We start from the raw sequence: 13,005 nt of genomic DNA, 5'->3' as shown, positions 1-13,005 counted from the left end.
GGAGAATTAAACACAAATACGGGAAGTGGAAACCCAGCCCTTGAAATCTGAGACACTGAATCTAGCCAAACATGCAACACATTTCTAAGTAATTCAAAAAGTGTTTAATACTGAATTCAGATATATGAGAGTAAACACTATTGAAATCAACAGAATCGAGTTGTAATTTAACTTCTGCAATATTACAGAGGAAGTAAGCTTAGTAGTTTCAATCTTTCAGTGAAAGAGAAATCTTCCTCCTTCACTAGATATAAAGAAAATTCTAAAGTATGCTGGTTTGGATGAAGATGTCTCTCAAAAATATGACATAATGTGAATACTACTCTACCACTGAACTAAACATAAAAAAAAGATACTGTAATACAACTGTGATAACTACTGTGTAATGAATTTGAGAAGGGGAAAGATCACAGTCAACAAATACATAAGTTTGTTGAGCAAGAGGACATAGCTGCTGTTGGTTCTATACAGAAAACATCTCTGTTCCTCCCTTCATCAGCTGCAGCAGAAAGAGAAAAGGAAAACAGGGACACTCCCTCAGCAAAGCTCAGAAATCAGGAACTCTGGGCTCCTCCTCTTTCTGAGTCTTAGCTCCAGAGTCCTATGACCATTAGGGCTCTGGAGCTAAGCATTCATCAGAATAAGCAGGAGGGCCTCCAAATTCAGCAGTGCTGGTTTGTCACTTTTTGAGATGAAGTATTATCTAAAGAGCATCATGTCCTCCCTAGTTAAGTTTAGGTTTAAATAACCTAAATGCACCATTGCCTTGGACCATTTTAGATGGTCATTATAAAAACTTTGTAATTAAGAATGGTCTTGCTTGCATTTTCCTTCCTGCTTCTCTTTTATGTTCTTTTTATATTATATCTTTTAAGTTAGATTAACCTAAGGGTAGGGGTCAGAACTATTTGTTATTATTGATCTTTTGGGGGTGGTTTTGTCTTCAGATAAATCCATTCCTATTTATCTGAAGACAAACTGTTATTTAACCAAACAGCCTAAATGCAGTTAAAGATGCCTTAGGTCAACACATGCTAAAATCTATGTAAGATCTAGCAATTGATATTTTCTCTGTGGAAGACCAACCGGATATTATATGAAGTAAACATCCATTGGTGTGTACCACTATTTTTAGAAGGCTAGTAATGTACTTTAAAAAATAGATTATTCTTTGATTTAAAGAATTTCCATTATCTTGCTTGCTTTTATATATTAGAGGAAATGCTATATAGGCCACTTTCCACACCACTGCCCCAAACCTTTTAAAGTCAACTTGAAGTGCTAAGTATGAGGAACCAAACTGTTGTTGAGCCTTCAGCTGCTACAAGATCTGTAGCAAAAAATCTTTTTACCCCAAAGAAAAGGAAAAAAAATCATACAGAAACTTAGCAGTTTGTCTTCTGCTGAAGAGAATTGCCAAATTCAGCAGCACTTTTGGACTATTAAGGGAGGGCTGCAAAACTTTCAGTTTAGTGTGTTTCTGATAGGACCTGAGTTTCAAGGGCTGGGAGGAGGAGGGAGACAAGATTTGTTGAGTTCTTGGAGTTTTCTGAGCTTGGTTGTTTTCCTGAAGATGTTTCATTACCAGGCTAGGTAACATCAGTGCAGGAGAGAGTGAATTTTGCTGCTTGTTTATATATACTCTGTAGTAGTTTGCTCTGTTCATCTTGGTTGGGATATAGATTCTTTGATGGTTATTGATTAGGGTATCATTTCTTTCAGCTGTTTATCCGGTCTTATTCCTTCTTATCTGGGTGTTGGCTGCTAGGGAAGATGTGCTATGGACTGTTGTTTCCCTCCTTGTCCTTTGATTATAAGTTATATATTCTCAACTAGCGGAGAGAGAGGAGTTTCTCCAATGTGGAAATGGAGCCAGAGAGTCTCAAAACAAAGAAGCCTAGCTTCAGACCAGTTCTGGCTATACCATGGTTGAACCATAAATAACCTGGTTCAGCTTTCAGCCTGGCAAAGAATCTTCTTGTTCTTGTGCTCTGTATAGATAAGTTTCCACAAGTACATCCCAAAAATATATAATATTTTTACTGTCTTAAAGTATTATTTCTTTTTGGTCCCATGTGAATTCTTTTGAAATTTAAGATATGCATTAAAGGCCCTCATCTGGATCCCCCAGTTGGGTAAGGTTAGACAAATGGGGAGTTATAACTAATAAGATGACACAAAACATATCCTCCTTCCTCCTTGTCTCTCCCAGTCATCATGAGCAGAGTCACTGGGAGGAAAGGAGAAGGAATGGGGCTTTCTCTTCCGGTGAATAAATTCTGTCATTTTCCATTGTGATTGACAGTAGGAAACTAGTGACTTGGTCTCTGCTAATCAAATGATCAGCTGATTGGTGACTTGTTTGCTTAGCTTCCTGTCATTATTGGCAGTGGGAAACTAGCCATTTTTTCCCAATTTGCTGGCCAATAAGAAAACTAGATAGGCTTGCATGCTGCTTCATTTTGCAGTTGGTAGTTGATGTACATGATTAACCTGTAAACTATTTTGTATACTGCTTCAGTGTCTGGGAATATGGAAAATAACTAAAGTTAGGTCCCTGCAAAAGTATGCATTGTCATCAGGCTGGACTGCACAACCAGATTGTCCTTGCATGAATATAGGATATAAACTATTTCTTGAGGGCAGGAATTCACAACATTGTCCTCTGCTTGATCCCAGACCAATAAAAAGTCATGTAGGCTAATATTACTTTTATTGTAAAGTTATATTAACAGAATCTTGCGAGTCTGAATGCACCTTCCCCCTCTCTTCCTCCCTTTATCTTTGTGTGAACTAGGGAGGGGCTTGTCTGAGATGTTTACATGTGTTACATTTCTGCCCTGGGCTCAGGTTTCTTTTATCTGACAGCTTTTCCTCTTGCCTCTCAAGGCCCTCCAGAAATGTTTTCCTGCTTGCCCTGGCCCAAGCAGTGCTGTCCAGTTGGTGGCTTGCTTTCCATTTCATTGTAGGCAAACACTTCCGCTTCTGGCAGGAATGCCTCTTCCCTTCTGGTCCCTGCTCTCCACAGCCATTTTGTGCTGGGCTGCCAGGCTGCTTCTCCCCTTCTGAAGGGGCCTTGGCTGGTAAATCTTTTTTTGTTTGTTTCACTGATGGACTAGTGAAATGCTATCATTTTGTTTTATCTTATTTTTCAAGTTCACCAGCAGAACAGTGAAAGGCTGCTTTTTTTTTTTTTAAACCAGATGAAACTGACAAAAGTTTTAAGTTTCCCTTTATAACCCAAGGGAAGAATGGTAAAAGGGTGATGTACTTTTCCTTTCCCCTTTGTCTTTTTACTGTCCATTGATGGACGTACTCGTTGAAGAGGTGTCAGGTATACAGGGAAGTCAATCAAGGGACACTCATACAAGGCATTTCAATAGAAAATACATGTTCTCCGATGTCTGCCCATGGAAAGAATAATAAGTGGTGCTTGCTTTCCCATCATGGATGGGAGGGGTAGAGAAGCAGGAGAATCCATCAGTTTGGGACTGTGATAAGTGTGGCCCAGACAGAACACCAGGCTATTGACATGGCCAAAACAGAGCAAGGGGTGGAAATCTGGAAAGGGATTTTTGAAGCCAGATAACTTTCCATCATGGGAGGGAAGCAGCTTAAAGCTGCAGTGCAGAAAATCCCAAAATTACTTCTGTACTCCAGGCTTATATTCAGGCATGGAGCAAGCAATACTTTAAGCCAAACAGGCCATAAGTATCCCTCATGGTATCCCTGAAATTGAGAATTCAGCATGCAAACATTCTGCAGCAGTTCTGCAGAGATCCCTTGGTAAACACATAAATATGAAAGCAATTGTTTTATAAGAAGGTTTGGAGCCAAGTTAGGTTTGCTCACTACTACCAGCTATGCTTGTGACGAAGTTCTCAAGGTCTGAATGTTGCTGTTCAAACACAGACAGATGAAGAGCAGAACAGAACTCAGTGTTCCCCAGGAAAAATTGGCATAACCTCATGTATCGTTTAGTATCCAGTACGTACTGGAGAAAAAAACCTTGTTCCTATGGTAAATGGGAATTGATCATTCAGTATAAGAATCCATAACTTCTGTTTGCATGTACAGGACAATCTTCCCCAACTTGTCCTGCTGATAGCAACCTCCATTACCTCTAGCCATCATGTACACTGATGATAATGCAATAATCCAACATCTCTGAAAAATATTCAGTTGGAGAAGATTGGGGTAGTATTAGCAACTGTATGGAAGAAGATTTAGACTGGAAAATTACTGAGAGGCAAAAGATTTCAACTCTCTTCTCTGCATGCTGTTGCTTTGATGAAATCTAGAGGGCTCTCCCTTTCCCTGTGGCTGATAAGCCATCATGGATCTCCTGTGTTTTACCTGGTTTTCCTTGAGAGTTTTCACATTCTGAAGCTGTATGCTTATTTCAATTACTTATTGCTCACTGCCCACTCTAAAGTATAACCATCAAGTATGTCCTCCTATATATTCAAGTAATTGTGGCGCTGCAATAAAACTAAACATGTTTTCTTCTTTCAGACTTAGCTGCTGACATAGCTAGATTATATCTTCAGCACAGTTAATTGAGATTCTTTTTCAGCAAATGCCTTAATCTTGCATTCCTGAAGCTCAAAAAAACCCTTCAGTATATTTAAAGCATTTTGAACCTTTGGATGCATTATATTCCTAAGTATTATTTAGGCAAAAGTGCATATTTAGGAAGCCATAACAGAGATTAGTTATGCCATTACTGTTAAACGGCCTTGAGTTTTGTAAAGATGTTTGTTTTTCCATTTAAATTACATGGCAGAACTTTGAGATATGCTAAAGTTGGAAAAGCCATGCAAGAGTAATCATCCTATTTCTGTTCTAAAATAAGTTTTTAAAAAGTCACTGGGACTATCAGGATTGCAAAGGATGGATTTGCTTCCTTCGCATGACTCAGTAGGCACAGATGTCTACCCAAGATTTATTTGTAACTGAACTTGTACAGCTTCAGGTTTCAGGTCTTGATGAAATGTTCCAGTCATCTACGACTACCAACAATCAAGCTAGTAATTGCTGAGTTTCTGTAAACAAGCTAGCTGATTGGCATCTTGTAGCCCAGGGATTGGCACACTAGCTTGAAATATTGTTGGCACATACTGTATGTTCAAGTACTATCTTGTTAATGATGGGCCATGTAGCACTTTTGGATATGAGTACAGATCCAGCTTGTACATACAACATCAGGCTTGGCTTGCCTTGGGCATTTTTCCTATAGGAATTAATGCCATTGAAACAACAAGAAGTATTTTCTTTGTTTGCAGAGAGCTAAAAAACAAAGGAAGGGTTTTGTTTATTAATCTTCCCAGTCCTTAGTATGGAATGGTACCAGTTTGATTTGTAAATCCAGCTGAACACAATGGTTGAATCACACTTTGTGCTAAGTTGTAGCATGATTTGTTTGGTTTTGGTATAGTGTGTTGTGTGAATTCAGACAGTGGTGGGTTATTAAAAAGTACAAATTCTTTCTTACCCCATATACATACATTGCCAATATATCTGCTATTTGACATATCATTTAAGATTTCACTCATGAATTCAAATAAAAAATATGTGGTATAACTGTCCTGAAATTTTAACAAATTATCTATATATATGACTTACAATAGATTCATGTTTACTTAGATGTTAATCCCACTGAATTTGCTAGGGTACACTATTATTTATCAATTTATTAATTATATATGTATATTGCCAAATCTGTCAGGGACTCCTGGCAGTTTATAATAATCCAAAAGAATTAAACATCCAAGGTAATATATTGTATATAAAATTTTTTGTGTGTTCTGGCACTAAAATGAAACTATTTTTATTATTGGCATTACTGCAAAAAGCCAAAAAAACGAAAGGCTGTGATCTAACACAGAAACAAATTCAGAATAATGGGTTTCACAGTACACATTCTACTTTTATTTTCAAAGGTAAGTTGTTCCAAATTCTGGAATTGCTGTCTTCAAAATTATATACAATCTCTGCCAGGGGAACTGAAATTCCGCCCTAGCAAAGATTGACTTCTGCAACCCACAACCTCTGAAGAGGCCAAGCTATATTGATACCACAGTCACATGTATAAGAATCTAATTCTAATAACTGTGTTGAGTTATGAAATCTTAACTAAGAAGTGGAGTAAAAGTGATGGAAGAAGGGAGAAAATAGATGAGATATTACTTAATTAGGCCTTTAATATATTATTATTTTACTCTTCTCAGCCATTTCAGAATCAGATAGAAATCTGAATGTGGCGGGTGGGGGGAGAAAAGAGACTGCAAAATAATAAGTGGTCCTTGGACTGGTGACATTTACATAGTTAAAGGAGGGGAAGGAAAAACCTGGAAAAGAAAGGTAACAGAGACTACCTAATATAAAACAACCAAAAGCAGAAAAGTTGTGCTCTTTCCAGAGAGATGGTGCAAAATTTGCTGCAACCCACATGCCATTTTTTAAGGGGAAAGGGGAAAGGGGAAGGGGAAGGGGGAAAGGGGAAAGGGGAAAGGGGAAAGGAAAGGAAAGGAAAGGAAAGGAAAGGAAAGGAAAGGAAAGGAAAGGAAAGGAAAGGAAAGGAAAGGGAACCCAACTGGCTGAGTTTCCATATGACATGAAGACATTAACTATGGTTTACAAAATGAAATAGTTGGATTTACAGACTACACAAAGCCAAGATAAGGAACACACATTATGATTTGGTATGATGTGTGAACCCAGCCCTGAGTTCAATGGGATATAGTCTTAGGAAATGAACAATAGGATTGCTACCTAATTTATTTCTGTTACTGTATTCAGGGATTCAACTTAAGATATTTTGATTCATAATCATCTATTGGCCTATAAGAAGATACATAATTTACTTTATTTGTGAATGAATTGTATTTCAGATTCTCCATTTCAAGACCAACTAAATTAATATCATACAAAAATCCAGTTGTTGCTGTGGGGGCCATTGACCATCAGGGTGCTAGGAAGTGAATTAAACTTTCCCCCCTTTTCAGTTAAAATGACTGTCCTGCCCAAAATTGCTATTGACCTCAGTAGGACAGCTCCCATTTATTTTCTGTATGTATATATATTTATATAGTCTTGGTCTGTTCAACACACTTTTTTGCTTGGTAAAGAATATTCTGCTTATTTCCCCCAAAATGTCAAGCTCTATCTAGGCCATTGTCAAACTCAAAAACTAAAAGGCAGAAATTCAACACGTAGCTCTTTGATAAGCTAGTTTTATTACATATACCTGCTCTAGAAGAAGCTGCACTAGAACAGAAAACCAGCATCTGCCAGTTATAAACCTAAGAATACAAGCCTTAGGAACCTTCCAGTTTCAAATCTTCTATCTTCTTTTCCTGCCTGTGTTCCCTAACAGAATGAGAGCTGGTTGTTTCTCAGAGAGGTGCTTGACATCCATGCATTGTTATTATAATGGACTTGTCTGGTCTCAGGCTCTTGGTCCATTTAGCCCTCACAAAACATATGAGGAATAGCAGCATGAGAGTAATAGAATGGGCATTGGCAAAACAGGATTGTCCTTTCATACCATTTGAGCAGGTGATAGTACTAGCTATCTAGGAAGGAAGAATTTTTTAATCCTAGGGAGTAGGAAGAATTATTTAAAGTTTGTCTTGTCATATTTATATTGACAAAGAAAGGATAGCTGGCCAGACGCATAGGTATACTCAGTGATGAGCAAGACTACAAACTGAAATTAAAACATGAATTAGCTAGCTGTCTCATTCCAAAATGGGGACGGGAAGATATACAAGATATAGGTAAACAATTTAGCCAACTGGTGCAATTCTCCACCCCGAAGAGAGGTGGAGATTCTTTATTGGAGACTGGAACATTGTCACTTTCAACATTCAGCTTCAGGAACAACGATCAAGCTAATACAAGGTAAGTATTAGGGTTTGGGTTATAGCTTTGGTTTCTAAAAATTGGTGCTTTGCAACCTATTTCCTTTCTTCTGCAGGAATATATCAAGATACCACAAATTATTACATGGCTGAGGTTGGTTACATCTGCTGCCAAACTATAGCTATGGGATTCAATATACTGGAGATTGTAGCTACCATTCTCTTTTCCTGCATGTCCTGGCTATTTGTTGCAGATCTCTTTGAACTGCATTTTGATCCAGCCTGATAATTCATTGGAGGGTGACATAGATGGGCAGTGCTGTGCATGTGAAGGTAAACTAATCTCTGCTTGATGAAAGATCAACTCACCTGACCTAGGACCTTAGAATTTGCACCCTGGAGGACAGGAAGTTGGCACAGTCACTGGGCTATCAGCCCAGGCTTTCCTCAATCAATAACAGAGACAGCTAGCATCCAGCAGTTAAAAAGAAAAAAGAAAAGAACTGGAGCAAGAGTTGGTTCACAAAACATAACTTTGCCAAGCATGTTATTGCTTAATGAAATGCAGTTGAAAGAGCCTGTCTAGAATGTTTAAAGTAAGAGTGCTGATATTTACTGCTCAACCTATCAACACCAAATGTTATGGATTTGCATGCACACACCATGTGATACGCATTCTTGAATTAACTTGTACAAAGTTAAGCCAGTACATTATATGATTGACTTACCCTTGCTGTCTTCTGTTATTCAGTACCACTATTGGATGAGTCTATACTGCCAAAAATTTACTAAGTCACTGTGGGCTTTAAGAGTATCTTTATTGTGATACACAAGAATATTTGTGTAAAACATTATTTCTGCTAACCTGAAAACGATAATAATGTTTAAAATATATCATTAACCTACATTCATTGGTTAGATGCCGTCAAGTCACACTCAAACCCTGTCAATTGTACAGACCACTCTATGCCATTTCAGTTTATCCCTGATGATAATCCACAGCTCTTCCAAGGACATTCCAGTGATCTCTCTCATCCTGTCCATCGCTTATCTTTCCCTGCAAATCTCTTCAATCTTTCTAAGGATAGTTGTTTTTTCTAGTCCATTATCTGCATGTAATGGATGCCCAAAGTATATACATTTCTGCTTATTTATCATGGACCCCAGGAAGTACTGTAGTTAGTTTTTATTTCACCCAGGACTCAATTGTTTAGTTCTTCCTGCAGTCAATGATATTTTTAGCAATCATCTAAACTATAATTCAGAGGCATCTATTTTCTTTCTCTCACTCTTTATCAGCGTCTAGCTTACCACCAGAAAAAAAAAATTGCTTTAACTATTCTAATATTTTGCTATTATAATTATTTTTTATGATCTTGTCTAAGTTTGTGTTAGAATTGTTTGTCTTAGAATTGTTTTTCTTCTTAGATTAATTTCTTTATTTCTCCACACTGTCCAACTTTATCTCCTCTTTTCTTTTGCTCAAGAAAACAAAACTGTTTCATCTTAACTTCTTTGCTGTCAGCTATGAGTACACTAAACATGAAGACTTCAGTTTTGTCTTCTTAATATTTAACATTTAACATTAGCCTGTGCATTTTTACTTTCCATTTTTATTTTCTTAATGAGCTCTTCTAAATTTTCATGATTTTTCAGCTAATTAAATGCATATTTTCAACTGTTAGTGTTTGGGTTTCCAATTTTGTTTCCAATTGTCATCTCTTCCAGTCCTTCCATCTTGTAACATATTTACTGTACAAATTAAATATATATAGAGGGAGAGAATATGCATCCCTTCCTTCTTCTGAACAGGTCTTTTTCTTAAACTTATATTAGCTTTTTGTTCACTGTAGAGGTTCCTTTGAAATTTAATCAGGTATTCTGGCACACCCCTTAGCCTTAATATATTCTACATTCTGGCATGATCTTCACTTGATGACATCAATGAAGCAAAGAAAAAACTCTTAAATTCTTTTGCTGTCTCCATTATCCATCCTAGGTTAGTTATATGATCTCATGTCTTTCTGTTTTTTCTGAAACCTATCTTCTCAGTTAGCATTTCTTTTCCCATTTATGGCTCTATTCTTTGTAAGATCTTAAGCAAAACTTTGCTTGCATGAGGAATTAATGTAATGGTTCAGTAATCTACACATTCTTTTGCTTCTTTTCTGGTCTTAAAGCCTTGGTCCATATTTATTGACATGGAGCTATTCGTAGTTTAACTACCTATTCTTCTGAAACTCTGAACAGTATTTCATCTGCCTTCATTGCCTTTCTGTTTTATAGTTGATTTGTTGCCTCTTATACCCCACTTTTAGTGAACATATTCTTTGGCTATAAATGTTTCTATCATACTATCATTCCATTTATAAAGATTTTCAATATAGTATTTCCATCTTTCTTTAAACTCATTTGCCTCTTTTAGTGCTCTTCTATGTATAGACCTAACTTAACTGAAATTTTTTTTAGTGATTTTTCTGGACTTTTAAAATCACTTCTTTTTCTCATTTTTGTTTTATTTTCTGTTGTTTTATTTATTCTTGATTGCCTTTTTTTGCTTCATGTTGAAAGTTTGCATTCAATCTAATGTCCTTTTTGTTAACCAAAGCTCCATCTTTGTTCCATCAACATCTCCAAATCTATTAATGAAAGTTTGTTCTTCCCAAGTAACCTGAGTGTTTTCTGACCAGGGGGTTCTTTTCATCTGGCACCCAAACTTGTCTAAATGTTCTAGATGCATCTACACAGTTTAATGTCCATAGAAATAATTTGTTATTGCCTTGTTTTAGGTTTAATTTTTAAGAGTTCCTTTCTCTAGTTGAGTTGGCTTCATGCACACCTGTACAGCTTCCCTGCCATCACTCCCTTCTGACCTTTCCTATAAGGGTTACTCTACCAGTAGCTCATAGCCTCACCAGCATCGCTATCAGGGTCACTGAAACTACTGAATTCTTCCACTATGTCAAAGAGATAATCTTCTAGGGTGGATTAAACTAGTATAAAACATTACATTTTCCCCTTTCCCTTCAGATCACAGTGTGCAATTGTATTTGTGTAGAGGAAACTCTAAAGGGGATTTGCAGAATTCAAAGTTCTTGCTCAGTATGAGACTCTGGGTAGGTTCACACATTACAGTGAGGACTGCTAGAAGAAGAAACTTAGGTTTTTTATTTTGCAATTTTTTGTTTTAATCATTAAATATGTGCAGCAAGGCTATCGTTGGAGAGAATCCAATCTTCTGTTTAGTTTTATACTAGACAACCCATGACCATTGTCATTGAATGAAACACTGTCATTGTTTCAGAGATATTTCCTTACCTAAACAGAGAAAGAGAATGACCAAGGGCAAAAAAGCAGTGAGACTGAGTGACTTACAACTTGCTGCTGGCTTCCCTGTTGACTTTGCTTGTGGGAAACTGGCAGTGAGCATCAGAAATCTTCCTTCTTCCCTCCCTCCCTCCCTCCGTCCCTCCCTCCCTTTCCACATATAATATAGGGTTACACTGTTTGCCCTCCCCTCATGACCTTCAGGAGAGCCCTGGTGAAGCCCCCTCCTCTTCCTCAGTTGACCTGTGGAACTTCCTGCCACTTTGCTGGGGGGAGGTGGAACAAAGGGAGCTGCAGACCATGAGGAAAACTGCACCCCCACTCCCCATTCTGGCATGTCCCCAAGGGCCCCCCTCGAGGGAGGAAGAGGGCTCACCTGTAGACCACCAGCACCCCCCAGCCAGACCTACCTCACCAGCAGGCATCCAAGTCACTCCCTCATCCTTCCCTCAATGCCCATCACTGTTAAGACATTTAAAATTTCTGCCTTGTTTCCAAAGCAGCCAATCGTCGCTTGCCACTTGCCACCAGTCGATTGGGCACAGGACAGAGGGAGGTAGGAAAGAAGTTGGGGATACGCCCATGACAATCACACGACCTGGGGTGAGTACTGCTGAAGTGGTCACAAATTTCCCAAATTTCAGTCCCACGGGAATCATAGGCCCTGGATTTTGGACACATTCTGTAAGCCCATTTGAGATACCTTGGTTCAAAAATTGTTGCCCTATGATGCACTGTATCGCCCAGTTGAAGGCTACAGACACAAGAGTTTTAGTAATATATAAGTGACATTTCATTAAATGCCTTCTTCAAAAATCTAAAACTTTATTAAATTTCTACCAGAGGTGAAGGAATATTTTGCTCAGTTTACAACTTTGCCAACAACTCATTGAATATTTGGAAGATATATATGAGATTCTTATAAAAGTTTGATGCTGCTGATGTAAACATATTTTCTGTAGATGGTGATAAGGATCACCTATGCTCCCATAGAGGCTTATATTATCATATATGTGCATCTCTAAATCTAAGTCCTGAGCTTCTTTTAGTCCTGTGGTAGATTCACTGTAATCTATTTCAAATAAAATCTGGTATGTTTTTTGAAATTATGTTTTCAGTGAAAAAAAAACATTTTTTTCAAAAAGATACAGATATTAATTTGTAATTGCCATCACTTTTTAGTTTTGTAATTGAATTGATCTGACACTACAAAAATCATGGTACTTTTTGTTCCACAGAAATTGTTGAACTTGCTCTAAATTACAAGGTACTGAAGTTTTGTAAAAACAAAAAAACTTTTATTATATAAAGACTCTTCTTTTTCCATGGTTTCAGTTGTATGACTCTAGGCTTTATTTTAATCTGGAATATGATAAATTAAGGGAAGAAAGCCAAGAATAAATCCTGAAAGCCTCTTTCTCCATATTCAGGACATTATTTGTGTGTAATTATTATTCAATTCATTTATTTTATGAAGGTCTGTTGGGGAGAGAAAAGTTTAAATTCTTACCCTGAAATTGAGTATTTTCAATTTTAACTGTTTTGTTGAATCTTCCATTATAAAGGACTAACATGTGCCAAGTGAGCTGCTTGTTAAGCTAGGTATGCCCATCTTCCTTTATTTTGCAACAAATATTGAATGTTTCCTTTTATTCCATTGTACCTTGAGTTAAAACAAGGTAACCTTTGTTTTTGCCATTTGGAAAAAAATAGAAATATCTGTTTGGAAGAGTTTGAAATAGACGCATCAGTTTTGGAAGAGCCATCTTCTTTATTGCTGTTTTACAGCCTAAAATACCTAGGGCTGTAATTA

The 13,005-nt window shown here is 37.3% G+C and overlaps 1 long non-coding RNA gene across 1 annotated transcript in view; it reads left to right on the top strand.

The window, feature by feature from the left end:
* LOC112541114 (uncharacterized) overlaps positions 1-13,005 on the top strand; it is a 39,369-nt gene that overhangs the window by 7,651 nt on the left and 18,713 nt on the right. The window contains exon 2 of the long non-coding RNA XR_015794491.1: positions 6,894-11,795. This is a non-coding gene — a long non-coding RNA (uncharacterized LOC112541114). The remainder of the gene's footprint in view (positions 1-6,893; positions 11,796-13,005) is intronic.

The sequence above is a fragment of the Python bivittatus genome, unplaced genomic scaffold (genome assembly GCF_059951505.1).
Source record: "Python bivittatus isolate LINGU-HERP-01145 unplaced genomic scaffold, Pbiv_v1 ctg000980_np1212, whole genome shotgun sequence".
In the NCBI taxonomy this organism is placed as follows: domain Eukaryota; kingdom Metazoa; phylum Chordata; class Lepidosauria; order Squamata; family Pythonidae; genus Python; species Python bivittatus.
Note: the sequence above shows the minus strand (reverse complement) of the source record. Positions and strands in the feature narration are given on the sequence as shown.